We start from the raw sequence: 18,630 nt of genomic DNA on the forward strand, positions 1-18,630 counted from the left end.
CCCAAAGGGGCCCCCCACCCGATCACCATTCCCACAATCTACCCATGCACATGTGCTGAATCCAGCAAAGCAGCGGCTCTGTGAGCCACACTGACAATGCAAGTGACACTGCATGACCGACAACATGGCTACAGCCGAAATACAGGACATGGTGCTCGACATGACACTGAGGTGGCCCAGTGTGGACCACATGCTCAAAGTATCTGGTCACACTCTGACACATCCACATGCACATATAACCCCTGACGTCAACAACACATCTGCAAACAATGCAAAAGAGCACAAAATCCGTCAAAGAGCACAAATTACCCAAGTCATCCACACATAAGCACCAGTAAAGCACACAAGTCAAAGACACAACCCCTCAAAGGGATAAGGGGCCTCTCAATCAGAGCTGCAGGGGTGACTCTCCCACAATGCAGCACACACACATAACAATCACAGCACATCAACGTTGTCGACAATGTGGTACAAAGTGCAACACTTACACCACAGGACAGAGGACACAACTGGTGCCGCTTGTGCGCAGAAACTGGCCAATAACTTCTGGCATTGCATGAAACTGTGAGATGATAATGTACGAGTACAACCGCATATCCGTCATGTAGTCGAAATGTCCCCTGTCTCCCATCAAAAGCCAGCTGCTCCAAAACAGTCACAAAGTACATTGTCATGCTGTCTGTCTGGGAACATGTACAATGTGTCAATATACATGGGACACACTGTTTACCTGCTTCTCCCATTTACCTTGCAGAGGGACAATCAACACCTACTGCAGAGCAGACCAGACATTTCTTCAGTGATGATGGAGAGGACACCCTGGCCATCTGCACCGACACCCTCCAACGTATCGTAGACAGCCTCCGCACCCCACCTCCAGGAGCAGGGCAGCCCAGCTGCATCAAGGTGACCCCACTCCCTGCACAGACCACACAGTAGGAAGCACACACCACCACAGCTGGCTCACAGGACCCCCACGACCAACACATGGCTTTCAGGTGGGGTTCGACCTCATGGCAGCCAAACTAGATGCCATACGTGGGTGTCTGTGTCCCATCAGGGACCTCTTAGAGTCCCTAACGGACACCCACTGTCCGCTCCATACTCTCCAACAATTATTGGTGGACCTTGCTTGAGCCATTACTCGGATACAAGAACTGTCTAGTCAGTCAGGCTCCAGCGACGACAACACAGAGTTGGCACAGATGCAGAGGACAATGGAGACCATGGCCCGATGCAGGCTGGAAGTATGGCTGCCACCGCTGAACACTAGCAAGATGTAACTGGAATCCATGCCCTGCAGATCCTCATCTTGCTATTGCTGCCACGGAGCCTGTCCCAGATGACTGCTGCAGGAACTTCGACACACACATCACCGCCCCATGATGTGTCAAGGGCACACAGTGATGTAGCCCTACCACCTTTGCCCCCTGATGTGTCCGTGGCACATAGTGATGCAGCCATAACACCACCACACACACCTGACAGACCGCACACAGAAGACGTATCAGAGGAGTAAGATGTGGATGGTAATGACTGTATGAGGAAGGAGGTAGTAGCATCCATCACCACCATATGGCCTGTCCCTGCCTGGTTCAGCCCTCTGCATCATACCCTGGAAAAACACCTCCCCGAAACACTATGCGACATTCACTTGGACCCTGACATGGATGCCATATCTGCTGTGGTTACCAATGACACAGTAATTTTGCTATGGACTGAACTCTTCCTCTTCCAATCATCTTTTTATTTCCCCAAGGACTCTGGTTGACCCACCACTGGACAACAATGTAATGTGGGCCTAGCATGGCCATGTACTGCTCCAGCTCCGACACTCCACAGTATGTGAATAAATCATTCAAAATCACACAGATATGTCATGTCAATGTTCACTCAAGTATAAAAGTTTTGATGTATGTAGGGACATTGATTGCACTAAAAGGTACACCCTGTAAAATGACATCAATGCGCATGTTTGACCCTGACCCACATGGCCAATTAGATGACTGTGAAGGTGTGAACTAGCTGGGGCCTCATTGCACGTGTACAACAATCTCGCAACCTCCCAACGTAGCCCCACGTCCATGTATTAATTAGGGCTGGGTGTAGAAATGTCAAAATCTTTAGCAGGCCTGAAGTAGTGTCCCCCATCACATGTGACAACAGAACATCTCTTCACATGACCTACTCCCACACATCTGTGGACACAGCCTGTTTTGATGGATCACATTGATCCACATGTCAAGAAGTTGGACACCATACTCACATTGCTGAAGACATGTAAGAGCACAGGTCTAGCAGCAACTATCCCAACCACAATGTCTGGCTCACAGATGTGGAGCTGCCAGTTGGGACTCACCCCCAATCTACATGCATCAGTCTGTCCCTTCCTGTGTACGGTCAAAGCTCATTGAGGCACACAATTTATCATACTAATCAACACTCATCACAGTTGTACACTGGTGTAGTTGCGTAGACTTTACTAGCATGTGCGTTTCAGTACGGGCAAGGCAAGGGCCACAACATGCAGAAAAATGCTTAAGACACTTATAGGCAGCATGGGAACATTTAGAGGTGCAAGAAATGGGGATGCAAAATCGTACACAAATCATTACGGATGGCAACTGTCTCAGCCCACCTTGCTTTGCTGGACGAGTCCTGGGATGTTTGGCATCTGCTCATTACCCCATGTCAGGGGATACGACTCACATCCCATGGGATCTGCATAGTGCTGTACCACCGGACTGCGCTGATTGTCTGCTCTGCTGAAAGTGAGTCAGTGAAAGGGTCCGACAAGGTCACATGTCGTGCTACATTGCCATGTGTGTAGTCTCCCTCCAGCAGTATATCTGATTTAGGAACTTTGCCAAATGATGCTGTGCTACTCCGCCCAAGGGACTGCATCACGTTGCACAGGTGTGTAGCAACACGCGTGGGTGCACGCACATGCATTCTGAGTCTGTGCGAATGCAGACATGTCCACTGTTGTACTGGGATATGTTACCATTTCTCCACGATGCAACAAGGTGTTGAGACCTGTGCTCTGGTTTTCAATCAATTGTGGCTGCAGGAACGTAGTTACTCATCCATGAATGCGAGTGCAGCTTCATGGGCAATCAGTTCAAGAAGTACATCGTTCTCTAGTTCAACTAACACGAGGGAGAGCCAATCCATTAAGTGGTCTGGACAGATGTGCTCCATCCACGCAGTTTCACCAATCTGCAGCATAGCCCAATAGGGGAATGCCTCGATGTGGTCACTGCACACGATGACTTGTGCAATTTCCCATCCCCAACTGCCAGGACATATGCCAAAAATCAAGGCATCCCATGCACGGGTATCACAGTTGCACTCCTGTTGGTGGGCCAACAGGGGATGCACACGCAAGTCATAATCCAGTCCAGAACACGTTGGTCTTTCATTAGCGCAGTTCGTGGTGTGGGAGCCGTCATAGTCTGGTATGGTATCTCACTCAGGGGATGCCGCCCACATTCAAGACCAAGGTCGAAGTTTTGATGTCCTTCCGCCTTGTGTATTGAGACAAAGTAGCTTTCATACCTATTTTTAGTCTGACTACTACTTGCATTTCTAAAATATGATGTGGCCTTTGTGCTGAAATTGATGCCAGGCCTTACAATTAGGGTGCACCAATTGCGAAACACAGGCAATAGTTGGAATGTATGAGCCAAGTGTCCGATTGGTCTAGGCTCCTTGTTCAGTCTCTCTCTTTCTCTCTCTTTCTTTCACTTTTTCTTTCTCTCTCTCTCTCTCTCTCTCTCTCTCTGTCCTTTGATGAGTGCCTGACACACTTTCTTATCTTGGATATTGTCTTGCAGGCTGTCATTTATTGATAGTCCAGGGATGACCCACCATGACTCTTCCAAATAGTTGATTGGAGACAAATTTGATTGTGATATTTTGTTAGGATTTTCAATGGTGAATGGATGATTTAGCTTTTTCTGTACTCACATGAATGTTATTTGTTGTAATTGTGCGACATCAGGTGAATGATTTGGTTCATCATTTTGTGACATTGATGTGCTATCTCTTGGTCTGTGGGAGGTGCCCAGTGGTAGGGCCCGGGGGGGGGGTTGGTCCTGGAGGTGGTGGTGGGTGTTGTGGCCCTCTTGGGTGTCCGAGCTGTATGATCGTTGGCTCCATGGCATCTGTTGTTCTTCAGGTGTGGCTCTGGGCTGGGCTACCTTTTCTGGTGCAGGTTATTGTCCAACTTTACACCAGGTGATCGCCTTTTTGCGTGTTTTGTGATCTTATTGCCGATCTGGCTGGTCGTTGAGAATGTTGTGACATGGTGTTGTAGCAGCTTTTTTCATGGGAACACCTACTTGGTTCCTCATTAGTGTTAGTTACCGGGGTCATCTGTGGTGATGTTTTTTGCGGCTGCTATTGCCGGTAAACTGGTGATATGGGCTGTTAGCACTAGCTTGTGAATGGGGCGATAAATTTATCACGACTTTGGCTTTGATAAAGTGCCGATAACTTGGCGATAAGTCCTTGAGAATCTGCCCGTTGTTTCTGTGAAGTGGTGTGGTAAATAAATAAATAATACCCTATTTTTGAGTGCATGAATGAATAACAGATAGCTCAATAAAATAAGAGTCAAGATTCGAGGTAGTGGGAGTTTTGCAGGTTTATTACAGCATAAGGACAGGATCAGGACAACCTGCACAGGAATAGGATGGCAGCGCTGCCGGGGGCAGGATCTGGACAAGGGAAGGATAACTTTTAATAACAAAACATGAGCATATATACATAACGCAAACACATAGCATTACATTGCAATAGGCGTAACAGTGGGTGGAGCAGTAGGTGTGACGCGTAGCAGTCGCGAAAGATAAGGGTGAGAAGAAGGTGTAACAGGGCGTATACATAGACATGTGATGCAAACGTAACAGAATATGTCATGAATGGGGCGGAAACCATGGAGGGGGCTACCTAAGGAGCCGGGACCTTTAACCTAGTGGTGCGCGCAAACTGGCAATGACGTATTACTAGGAGAAGCTGGGGGCTATGAACTCTGTGCTAGGAGCAGAGACTGAAGTCTGGAAAGTCAGGGCGACATGTACCTAAACAGTATCTAGTATCTGATGTTTAGAGAACATGTTGATATAAACTAGAAGTCAAGAGGGGAAAGGCTAACAGACTCTAAGACTGGAGCATGCATTATTCTACATGTAGTGCGTGATGAAGAATATTAAATGACCATTAAATACAGTATTCTCTAACATGGAGCCCTGAAGGCTAGACAATGACGGAAACTATTGATGCGATTCAGTAGCTTTAGGAATGCAGGGAAAGAGGGCTGAACTGATAACTGGAATCATAACATAGTCTTGGCAGACTCAGAGGCAGAGCCAGGCTGCACCGGGCACTGCGAGGCAGGAAGTAAGTGAAGGGTCGAGGATACAGGTGGGGGCCGTGTCGCTCCTCAGCGAGGGCTTCAGGAGACAGGAGCTGAATCTGGTGTCCGGGCCCTTTTGAGGCCTGGAAACGGGGACTTTCAATGAAATAACGTGCACACTGAGAAACGTGGCAACATAACTTTACATAGGCCTAATACTCGTATTATTCACGAGAACTGGAAACTGACATACTAGAGGTGGACACAACTGTAATTGCGTCTTTTAATCGAACATGGGAAATAACATATGCATATTAATCATGCACACATAACATATGATGGATGACACGTAGGGACACAGAACATGGCAAAATTTACTTTTCCACATTCCCTCCTTGTCACTACGTTTCCATCAGGAAACATCAATATTCATGATACCATCTATCATTTCATACAGTATCATTTGCTCATCTCGAATTCTCTTAGAACGGGATTTAGAACGGGACTTGGGACTAGGAGTTATACTAGGAATACAGGATGTAGCACACATGCCGCAAATCGCAGGGCCACATTGTATACAGAGGCAGCAGCTGAATATGATCGCTACTGCTATACCTAGAAAGGACAAGACTTTCCATCCCCATGCGGAAATTATATTCCAGAACCAACCGGACCATGTCCAGGTGCCTGGATCTTGGTGTAACAGATGGGCAATTTTATGGAGTCTGGTTATAGCTGAATAAACAGACGGCGCGTTATTTGGAATGAAAATGCAGCAACTAGATCCGATGACTCTACAGGCCCCGCCCCTATCGGCCAGTATGACGTCAAGGACGAGACGATTTTGCAAAACGACAAATCTCATAGCAGATTGCTCTTCGGTTAGGTTACCTAGAGCAGAGGCAGTCTCATTTACTACAGCTTCAAGGGTTCTTGTTAATCTACGGATTAACTTACTATTCTGGACAGGGCCTATAAAGAAGAAGAAACCTTTATTGAAATCGGTATATTGTTCTAGAGTAGTTTCAGTGTAATCGACAATCGGGGACTCCCTTCTATGTCTAATGTGTACTAGACGTGTGTTTCTATGATAATCAGATGGGGCTAGAAAAACTGGTGGCAGTAGGAAGGCAATGTAACAGGTTCCCTCCCAATCGAGGGGCAGACGAACATATGCGGTCTGACCACAAATAAAATATGAATGACGTGAAGCTTTGAAAATAGATTTCCCACTGTCACTATACTTGACAACAGTAGTACAATCACTATGTCCTACATGTATGGAACCATTATTTCGGACACATAATTCGCCTTTGACTGGTAGTACTGAAATAGCAGGTAAGTCTGGAGTAGTATCAGACTGAACATTCAGGACCATAAAATTCGAAGAATAATTACCTAAATTGTAAACTTCATTCTCTAGATCTAACCCGGTTCTGTGGGGAAGACCTTGCTTGTCTGGGAAACATGTACTGTTAAGAAAAGACATATCTGTTGAGGATGACGTTAACGTGGACCATGCCCCACACGAACCATTATGTGAAAAAGGATAAGGAAAGAGTGGCAGAACTCCCTTCGGTGTCTGGAAAGGGGGGAGTCGACCACATACCCAACAATTAGTGGCATTGCTGGTCTGGTGTGAGTAATGTAACATGCGGATAAAGGAGTTATTACGCATAGCGAGGCGGTAAGAGAGTTCATGAGGGGGCAGATCACTAAACGTGTGCACTGCTGTAACATTAGAAGACTTATTTACATGAAGAACTGGGAAACACAGATAAAATGCATAACTGGTGCAGGAAATCATAATGCTGAGAAACAATATGAAACATAGAAAAACGATACATCGGATTGAGTTTTGACTGACTCTCTCACTATGGGGGTCTATTTTATACATGTCAGAAACAGTCTAACCGTTTCACCTAGGGGAGGACTTAGACAATCAAACTGGCTGACTTAATTTACTAGACCGGAGTTTCTGTTTATACTCCTGCTGCGGAGTTTTCTCTAACAGGGGGGGTTTTGAATCAATGTCATTTGCGGGACAGTCCTTGAGAACAATGCTTTGGCAATCCTTCAAATCCTGGGAAATGTTCTTAAAGACGGGTTTCAGTCCATTAAATTGTTTTATATGAGAAAGGTGCACCCAGCCTTTGCGTCCTTCCAACTTCACGGCTGTACGGGTGGTGAGGAGGACCTGTCGGGGCTCTTTCCAACGAGGCTCCAGCGGACTTGATCTGTCAAAGTTGCGGACCATCACCATGGATCCTGGAACGATTTCATGCGGTGCCACCTCGGTATTGTCTGGAAATGCGGCGGCAACCTGTGAACGACATGAGTTGAGGGCAGACATCAAGGAAGCTAGGTAATCTGTCAGCATATTACTTGAAACATCGGTAATACTTCGGGGTCTAGGAGTACCCCACATGTTAGGGGGGCGGCCGAATACGACCTCATACGGGGACAGACCTGATCTGGAATGTGCGACCATGCGCATGTAAAATAGAGCAACTGGCAGAGCTACTAGCCAGTCCACACCTTTTTCTTGACAGACTTTGGCGATGCGGATTTTCAGGGTTTGATTATGTCTCTCTACGAGACTGGCTGCTTCAGGATGGCGTACACAATGGAACTTCCACTGGTACCCTAACAAAAGGGAAACGTGCTTCATTAACTCTGAGGAGAATGGCTGGCCGTTATCAGAATATACGACTCTAGGGAGTCCATAACGAGGGAAGAATTCACGAACCAACTGCTTGGCAGTGGTCGCGGCTGTGTAATCTGGGACTGGATATGCTTCTGTCCACCTGGACAAAGCGCATACAACTACAAGGACATACTTGAAACCTCGACATCGCTCCATCTGAATATAATCCATCTGGAGGACTTCAAAAGGGTGGTCAGGGGGCTGGAAACCACCTTGTTCCACCGGGACACTTTTACCTGGATTGAACTGACAACATATCATACAGGTACGGACTTTCTGCTTAGCTGCAGCTCGTAAATGCTTGTTGAACCAAATGTTCTGGATACTATCTAACATAGCTTTTTCTCCTAAATGTGCTGGACTATGTGCGGTATTAATAATGACTTGAACCATAGAGTCGGGGAGAAACCATGTGGTTCTACCCTTCGTTACCCATCCTTGATCTGTCTGGACCCCTCCTTGTTCGGACCATTTCTTGATTTCATCGGGAGTAGCATGTAACTGGATATCTATGACATCTTGAGTAGGGTCCTTAACTGTCATACATGTAATCGGATCTGGAGTATGTGTCATGTTAACTGGAATGTCTGGAGTCTGGGCTGTAAGCTTGGCTGTGCGATCTGCTAGATCGTTACCCTGGGAAATAATGTCAGTGACTTTCGTGTGTGCCTTGCACTTCATGATGGCAATGGATGTCGGTAAATGTATTGCATCTAATAGAGCTTGGATAAGGAGACCATGCTGAATCTTGGTTCCATGAGAAGTCATGAAACCTCTCTCCTGCCAGAGCACTCCAAAGTCGTGTACGACTCCAAATGCGTAGCGTGAATCTGTGTAAATATTAACTTTCAGGTTCTTGGCGTGTATGCAGGCTTGTGTCAGAGCAACTAGCTCTGCTGCTTGAGCGGACAGAGTGTCAATACGGTGTGTTTTAATAACGTCAGTGTCAGTAGTCACTGCATACGCGGCGACTAGTTCTCCTGTACTAGTTCTCATACATGAACCATCCACATAAAGTGTCAGGTCAGGGTCTGGTAATGGAATATCTGTCAGATCTTGTCTTGGCTTTGTCGTAATGTTAACTACTTCCACACAGTCATGTGGGTCAGAATTTGAATTAACTGATGGTAACAGTGTAGCAGGGTTCAGGACGTTGCAGCGTCTGATTTCTATGTGTGGCTGGAACAGTGTCAATTCATAACCTGTTAGACGTGCAATTGTCAAGTGCTGAGTCTGTGTTCGGTTCAGAAGAACTTCTACGGAGTGTGGAACTTGTACTGTCAGGGAGTGTCCTAAAACTATGGAATCACTTTGCCTAATAGCTAGTGCTGTGGCTGCAACTGACTTGAGGCACGCAGGCAACGCCTGGGCGACTGGATCTAATGTGCTCGAAAAATAAGCACAGGGCTTGTTTTGTCCTGCTTGATCTTGTGTGAGAACAGATAATGCTGTACCTTCACGTTCTGTGACGAAAAGTGTAAAAGGCTTACTGTAGTTCGGTGTGGCTAGAACTGGAGCTTGGCATAAAGCTTTCTTTAACTCGTTGAAACTCAGTGTATGTTCAGATGTCCAAGGGAGGACAGTCGATACGGCTGCCTCCTGTGTCGTTAACTGTATCAGTGGTTTGGCTAGAAATGCATACTGAGGAATCCATTGTCTACAATAAGAAGTAAGGCCGATAAAGGCACGTACCTCCTTCTGGGTCTTGGGCTGAGGAAGACTCGCTATTAACTGGATACGGTCTGGTGTCAACTGCCTACCCCTCTTGGACAGTAAGTGTCCTAAGTAGACCACTTGCTGGACACAGAATTGAAGCTTCGAAGGGGACACCTTGTGCCCCATCTCGGCTAGGAAATACAGAACCGTCAGTGACGCTCGCTCGCAGTCACGTTCGGAACGGGCTGTGATCAGTAGATCATCGACATACTGGAGCAGGGCAGTGTCAGTTGGCATGTGAACATTATCAAGTTGTCTCTTAAGTGCTTGACTGTAAATACTAGGACTTTCTGTGAAACCTTGAGGAGCGCGTGTGAACATATAGCTCCTTCCATTTAAACAGAATCCGAAAAGAAACTGGCTGTCTGGATGAATTGGAACACTAAAAAATGCATTCTTGAGGTCGATTACTGTAAAGAACGTGGCTTCGGAATCAATGGCTGTCAATAGGGAAGAGATGTCTGGGACAACTGGGTACTGAGGAATAATACATTTATTAAGTTCTCGTAGGTCGATCACTAATCGATATACTGGGGGTGCATTTGGATCAGTACGTTTCATGACTGGAATGATCGGAGAATTACATACATTGGAGTCAGTTTCTACAACTACTCCTTGAGCGATGAGCTCGTCAATAATTTTGGATAAGGCTGCTACAGCCTCAGGTGGCAATCTGTACTGTCTGATTCGTGGTAACACTACACCTGGTTTCAGGGTCACACGATGGGGTGTGATTTGCATGTACCCTACATCAGTTGGACCTTGCGCCCATAAATGCTGCGGAACATTAGACAATCTGGGATCAAAATCACGTAAAACATAGTGACCCTTAAAGTCACGTAGGAACAGACGTATTCCCTCTGGGGAACAACATATAACTGCACCTAACTCTTTCAGTGTTTTAATGCCTAATAGATTTTCTGGACATGACTTAGTAAGTAACAGATCAGTAGTACGGGACAATGGACCTACTTCTAGAGTAACTGGCTTTGAAATCTCATTTACGATAGGTTTTCCTGAAAATCCAAGGGAAACATTTCTTGAGCCTGAGAGCGGAGCCCCTGGAACTTCGGCGTGACTAATTGTGGTCCTACTTGCCCCTGTATCAATTAAGAACTTTCTGTCTTTCCCTAATACTTGACTATGAACATAGGGACCTTCTTGATCTACAGGTATCTCGATGAGAGGCAAGCCTACCTCCCTCTCTAGGCTGTTTCATGAATACTGCTGGTACTCTGGATACTCAGACTGTGCATACTGGTACATCTGCTGTGTGACATGCTGGGTTGCAGCAATAGGCTGCGGTACTGTAACTGTCTGTTGTGCATTCTGTGGCTGAGGAGTCTGTGAAACTTGCTCTTGTCTAGGCGGACGTGGTCTTTCTTTTGTTTTACCGGTAGCTATGTTGTGTTTCAGAACTGCACACTCGTTTATAAAATGACCTGGCTGTTTACAATAGTTGCAGTTCCCTTTAACGGGAGCCGCAGGATGACTGGCTTGATTCGGACCCCTCTTCTGACTGTCTTGAGGAACGGATTGTGCAACTAATACTTTCATTTTCGTGTCTTTCATACGTTTTCTCTCGTGTTCTTGCTCTTCCCTGATTCTATTCTGGTGGTACTGGAGCATCTGGAGCATCTGGGACGGGGTATTAGCTTGCCAGGTACTTTCGACTTTCAAAACTCGATTTTTAACTTGTGGACTTGAATTCTCGACTAATTTAGTAACAAAGAGATGAGGGTATGACTCGCTACTTGTCTTGAGGCCACTATTGATGCTAAAGCATTTTTCAAACCTAGAATAAAAATCACTAATGTCTTCTTCTTGTTTCTGTTTACAGGCTGAGATTGCATCCCAGTCTTCCTTTTTCGTTGTTAATAATCTGGGTAAAACTTGAATCAATAATTCTGGTGATTCTTTACATTTCTCTCCTAGACCGGTACCTGGTACACGTGACTTATCTTCTGCTTCTAGAACTGTCCAATCTATCTTTTTCTCTCCCACCTCCCATTCTTTTTCCTTTAGCTTTTCATACACCCCTGCGGGCAACAGGACCTTTAACATTTTAATGATATCTGGGTAAGTGTATTCTCCCATACGGAGCATGTCTTTTAATTCTCTATGGAACCCTGCTGGATCTTTGTCATGACAGGGAATTAATTTCTTCATTTCGAGGAGTTCCATCTTTGTAATCGGGGTGTAAACAAACACTCGTTGCATTTCACCGTCATCTGTCTTAACTGGATGCACTTCTCGTAACGGGTTCTGTCTTTCCATGTAAAATGGTTTACTTTCTGGGGGTGAGACATGAACAAAATGCGGGTTCAGAAACGTTCTATATTTGTGGCGCTGTTCTAGAATGACACTAATTAAATCGGTACCTAGACCTTTCCATCTATACTGGAGTAACTCGTTCAGGATATCATGTAACGGACCTGGATCAGAGTGCTGACCCTCATACAAAGTAATGAGGTGCTGGATCATATACATACCCACCAGTCGTTGCTCGGCTGGGGGCAATTTCAGAAACATTTGTGCCACTATTTCGTCTGGAAAAGTGGTAGAATCAGTAATCCATCGGACTGCTGATCGGGCTAGTTCCTGCTCATGCATGGTACTTAATTCACTGTAACCGATTCGTGATTTCAGAATGTGATCGGTAGCTTGGAACACTTGTTCTAGGGAACCTTGTTCTGGTGCTGAATGATGGAAAATTGACTTGTGTTCTAGGCGTAAATGGCGATCTGGAAATCTAGATTTTCCTACATACGCTATCCTGGCGGTATTCTCGTCGTCTTCCTCTTCAGGATCAGAGTTACTTTCTTTCTCGCTTACTTGTGCTGCTTTACGTTGTTCGTGTATCTTTATTATTTCTCTACGGATTTTCTTGTACATACTCTCCATGGCACTAATGGTATTGTGCTTACCCTCGGCTATATTATCACTCCACTTTGTCAGGATTTTCATTTCGGCCTGATCTTTAGACGGGTAATCTTGTTCTCTTATTAGACAGTTAATTAAAAACTTTAATATCATACGCTGGATCTCAGCTTTCCTTTGAGACATGGCATCACTAATACTTTCTGGATCATCCCCTGTACGGATGAAACGATATATTCTGTCTAGATCTTCTTTCATATTGGGTAGGGTGACTAGATACTCGGTCACCCTCCTTACGCGTACTGAATATAAAACCATATTATTCTCGCCTGGGACTGGGTCATAGGCACATTCGCCAAGGGCTTGCCTGATTTCTGCGACAGACTTATTACTCTTGGGAGTACGCTGTGATGCTTGAGCATGTAATTCGAGTGCTGATAAACGCTTGCGTGGCGGCGGGGTTTGAGGAGGACCTCCTCCTGCGGCCCCTAGACTAGAATCGTCGACTGATATTCTTCGTGGCGGAGCGGGAAATTGAAATGCTGGCTGGACCGGGGGTACCGTAGCAGGTACTGCATGGGGTGCCCCGGTGTCTGGAGAAGCAGGATGTGCCTGATTTACTGGGACTGGCGGAGCGCGAACAGGATTTGCATATTCAGGGACTGTGTCGTCCAGATAGGACGAAATAAAAATATCAGCTGCGGTCGGTTTGTGACGTAGCTTGGTCGGAACTAATGGTGACGGAAAATTACTGGATGCCTCCGGGGTCGCTTTTGGCAAGCCCTCGGCAAGAAGAGGGTACATACCCTTAATAAGGGCATTCCTCTGTCTGTCTCTCTGTTCAGTTTTGACTTGTTCACCTATCTCGATTAATTCTTTTTCTTGGGCTCGCTCTTGGGATTCTCTACTTAATTCTGATTTTCTGATTTCTTTTTCGGTTCTTTTATGAGCTTCTTTGCGCCATAACTCGATGGCATCTTTCTGTGACTGTCTGGCTTTCTTTTTCCATAATGCCTCTTCTACTCTCATGATGCACTCAGCATCCCATGTACCCGATACGGGCCATCTATACTTTTCTTCTAACTGTTTGGTATACTCTACCCATAAATCTAGATACAATATGGCGCTTATGCCATGTTTCTGATACATAAAGTGACCTGGACTGTCCCTGGGCGGGACGGGAACTGCTGCTTCCAGCAGACCCTTTCTAGTTTTTAACTGACGTAACTTGGAAAATATGGGCATGACTGAACTGTAATCTAGACACAATACAATACACAATGAACACGATACTTATTCCCCATTCATACCACGACATTGAAATACATGAAAAACATTTAAAATAACAGTTCGACCAGAATACTACCTGGAAATACTGAGAACAGAACACATAAATTTTCTCGAGAACAGAAACTGACTAGAACAGAAACTAGATGCACTGCTGAAACAGTACGAAACTTACCGGTCTCGTAAAGAGACACGTCAGGACCCGCATCCACCGAAGTGGACACTTCGTTTGTGGGACTGTGTACCACCAACCCACAGACCAGAGTCAATTAAATTGACCCTGTCTAGATACCACCCCAGTAATGGTACTCACCGGGCAGCAAGAACGGAAGGCCTCAGACTGGACTGGACTGCTACGACGACGGACGACGAACTTCGGACTTCGGACTTCAGTTACGGGTGGACCTCCGGATACCTCGGACCTTGGACTCTTGGCTTGGGCTCTGGTCGGGACTCGCCGCGTTCCTCCACCGTCTCGTCTGGATGCTGGACCGCCTCCTCCGTCTCCTCCGTGGGCCTGAGGGATACTTGAGCAGAAATATCTGCCACTGCGCAGAAGAGTTCCGTCACGACTGCAGAGGGTCAGGGGGTCGGCGTGGCTTCACCGACGCGTGGGGAAAGGGCAAGTCCCTGTTCGGGCGCCATTATGTGGTAAATAAATAAATAATACCCTATTTTTGAGTGCATGAATGAATAACAGATAGCTCAATAAAATAAGAGTCAAGATTCGAGGTAGTGGGAGTTTTGCAGGTTTATTACAGCATAAGGACAGGATCAGGACAACCTGCACAGGAATAGGATGGCAGCGCTGCCGGGAGCAGGATCTGGACAAGGGAAGGATAACTTTTAATAACAAAACATGAGCATATATACATAACGCAAACACATAGCATTACATTGCAATAGGCGTAACAGTGGGTGGAGCAGTAGGTGTGACGCGTAGCAGTCGCGAAAGATAAGGGTGAGAAGAAGGTGTAACAGGGCGTATACATAGACATGTGATGCAAACGTAACAGAATATGTCATGAATGGGGCGGAAACCATGGAGGGGGCTACCTAAGGAGCCGGGACCTTTAACCTAGTGGTGCGCGCAAACTGGCAATGGCGTATTACTAGGAGAAGCTGGGGGCTATGAACTCTGTGCTAGGAGCAGAGACTGAAGTCTGGAAAGTCAGGGCGACATGTACCTAAACAGTATCTAGTATCTGATGTTTAGAGAACATGTTGATATAAACTAGAAGTCAAGAGGGGAAAGGCTAACAGACTCTAAGACTGGAGCATGCATTATTCTACATGTAGTGCGTGATGAAGAATATTAAATGACCATTAAATACAGTATTCTCTAACATGGAGCCCTGAAGGCTAGACAATGACGGAAACTATTGATGCGATTCAGTAGCTTTAGGAATGCAGGGAAAGAGGGCTGAACTGATAACTGGAATCATAACATAGTCTTGGCAGACTCAGAGGCAGAGCCAGGCTGCACCGGGCACTGCGAGGCAGGAAGTAAGTGAAGGGTCGAGGATACAGGTGGGGGCCGTGTCGCTCCTCAGCGAGGGCTTCAGGAGACAGGAGCTGAATCTGGTGTCCGGGCCCTTTTGAGGCCTGGAAACGGGGACTTTCAATGAAATAACGTGCACACTGAGAAACGTGGCAACATAACTTTACATAGGCCTAATACTCGTATTATTCACGAGAACTGGAAACTGACATACTAGAGGTGGACACAACTGTAATTGCGTCTTTTAATCGAACATGGGAAATAACATATGCATATTAATCATGCACACATAACATATGATGGATGACACGTAGGGACACAGAACATGGCAAAATTTACTTTTCCACAGTGGAGTTGTTTCACCACTTTACCACAAAACGTATGTGGACAATTGTTGCGGTTGCCACATCTCTGCCACTTCCACACCCAAGAACCACTGTATCTACCATGGCCCTGTAAATCGTGGAGCTCAGAAAAAGCCATTTGAAACCAGCAACTGCAGACTATTCATTTTACTTACCTGGGGCTTCCTTCTCTCGTGCTTCTGGGTTCCTAGCTGCTGTTCCTTCCTTCTCCAGCTCCAAAATGGCAATTACTTATCTGAGGGTTTGCAGCTGCATTTATGGCTGATCCCCAGTTAGACCACTTTAGGTTTCTATTCTCCTTTCTTGTCCTTTTTCCATATGGTTGTTTCTTACTCCCTTACTGATTTACACAATCCTTTGTGTCTCCTAACATCTGATGATTTGTTGTAATTTTCTTTTCGTGTTCCTTTCCCATATAATGGCTTCAGTCTGGTTGAAGGATGAATTGCAACTAAGCAGTTTTCCTTTGCTTGTTTCCTCGCTCCAACCACTTGCTGGACCTGACTCTTCAATCCTAAAGAATTCCCACTCTTTGATGCCAGCACCGTGGTATTCTTCAGTTCTTTAAAGACATCGTCTAGAACTTCATATCCGTGTGAATGGTGACACTGTTGCTCCTGGTACAATTTACAGCGGAAGACCTGACTCAGATTATGGGTTAGTGTTCAGACGTGAACAAAATTGGGGATGGAAAGACCACGCTCAAAGGGAAAAGATCTAAGAGGCTCGGCACCAAGGAGGGGTCAGGCCGAACCTTATATGATTGTAGGCCAGGTCTCAAAAATGGGAGTAACACTATAGGCATGAGAATCACATCAGTTTTCTTTACTATGCACATAAGTGCAGAAAAAAGATACTTCTCCAGTGTTTAGCAGTGAAAAATGTCAATTCAATAAATGATTACATTATGAGGCAGGCATACATGAATGCGCTCTGGAGATCATTGCCACCAGGATGAACTCTGCACTCGTTAATCTGTGCTATGCGTAGGAAATTGGGTTACTGGCTCGGGGGGAGAAAACCCTACTCAAGCAGAAACCACAAATCTTGTTAGGGTGAAACAGAAACAACCCCCAAATTAACCTGTGCTAAACCCTCTGGTAGCTTTGCCCAAAAGCAGACAGCCTTAACTTAGAGCCAAGGTTGAAAGTATTTATGCAGCACTTCAAACAGTAATAAACTGAAAAACAACTCAAGAAAAAACCTGCACCAATTTAGAAAAATACAGTACAATGTAAGGACAAAACACAATCTGTGGTTATCTGGTTGTATGAAACAGGGACAAAGTCACAAGCTCAGGCCGAGCACGATGGAGCATAGGCCAGATACAGAGACCAAGTTAGGCCAGCTGAACAAAGTATTTCAAATCTTGGTTGCAGAGAATTGCTAGATCCCACATACAGGATAAGTCATGCAGTGGTGTTTAGAAGAAGCCATAATAGGAGGTTTGCAGTCATCTAGCAGCTGTTCCGATGAAGCCACCCATGGGTCTTGCGATGCGAGGCCCCACGTCATCGCCAAGGACGCTGTTAATGAAGACTTGTGATGCAAAATCCTGTATAAGGGATGCATCACACAGCTCCAGTTCCAAAGAACTGTGATGTGAGCTCCTGCATTGGGAGGTGCATAATGAAGCGGCGGTTCCGATGCGGAGCTGCATGGAGATGCATCACACTGCATCAGTTCTGCTGAAGAGACCACAGCTGGACTACCAGAGCCCCTTCAGGTCCACTTTCAAAGGTACATGCATGGGGTGGCAACATTTTGGCACAAGGCTCAAGGCAGGCAGAGTCCAGGTGCTGGGTTCATGGTGGTTGAAGCCTTTTCTGTCCCTGAGGCTCTGTTCAGGAGACCAGCCAACTAGCACTTGAAGTCACTCTGGCGGTTCTGGGCTCAAGATGCAGGTTCAGTCCTTCTCACTCAGGGATCATGGCGGAAGGGCAGCAGGGCAGCAGGTTAGCAGGGCAGCACATTAGTAGTCCTTCCTTCAGCAGAGGAGCACAGCAGTCCTTCTTCTGATTCTTCCTCATGTCCATATGATGACTTGAGAGTTAAATGTGAAATGTCCATTATTTTTACTTGGTGCTAGCTTTGAAGTAGGAGAAGGTTCTAGAGGTTTCCACCCTCAGAGGTGTTTGGAATTTCCTGCCTCACTGCCCCAGCCCCAGCTTGCCTGGGGCACCAACGACTAGTGTGAAACCTTTTGTGAGTTTGCTGTGCAGAGCCTTTGAGATGCACAAGTATGGTAGGTGACAGCTCTTCCCCTCATCAAATCAGAGATGACCTATCCTGCCAGCACCTATTTCCCCTTTATCTCACTGTCTGGGAAATATACACAAAGACCAACTGCCAGCTACACCTAGGCCCAGATGTAGGTAAATCTCATTTACCGAATCATAAATACCGAATTTTACCGATTCGGTATTTATGAATCTGTAAATGAGATGTAGGTAAAAAATCGGTATATTTTACCGAATCGGTAAGATTCGGTATTTACCGATTCGGTAAATACCGAATCTGTATTTGTTATTGAATCCTATGGGCCTTGAAGCCCATAGAATTTAATAACAAATACCGAATCGGTATTTACCGAATCGGTAAAAATACCGAATTGCTAAGGGGGACAGGGTGTCACTTTGACACCCTGTTGCACCCCTGTAACTGGCGTTTGCGCCATGTGGCACACAGACATGCCCTTAGGGCATGTCTGTGTGCCACATGGCACAGGTGTACATGCACAGATGTGCATGTACACAAGAATTCGTAATTTACCATGCAATTGTATTGCATGGTAAATACCGAATTCTAAAGGCCC

Source organism: Lissotriton helveticus, chromosome 5_1 (assembly GCF_964261635.1).
Source record: "Lissotriton helveticus chromosome 5_1, aLisHel1.1, whole genome shotgun sequence".
NCBI lineage: Eukaryota > Metazoa > Chordata > Amphibia > Caudata > Salamandridae > Lissotriton > Lissotriton helveticus.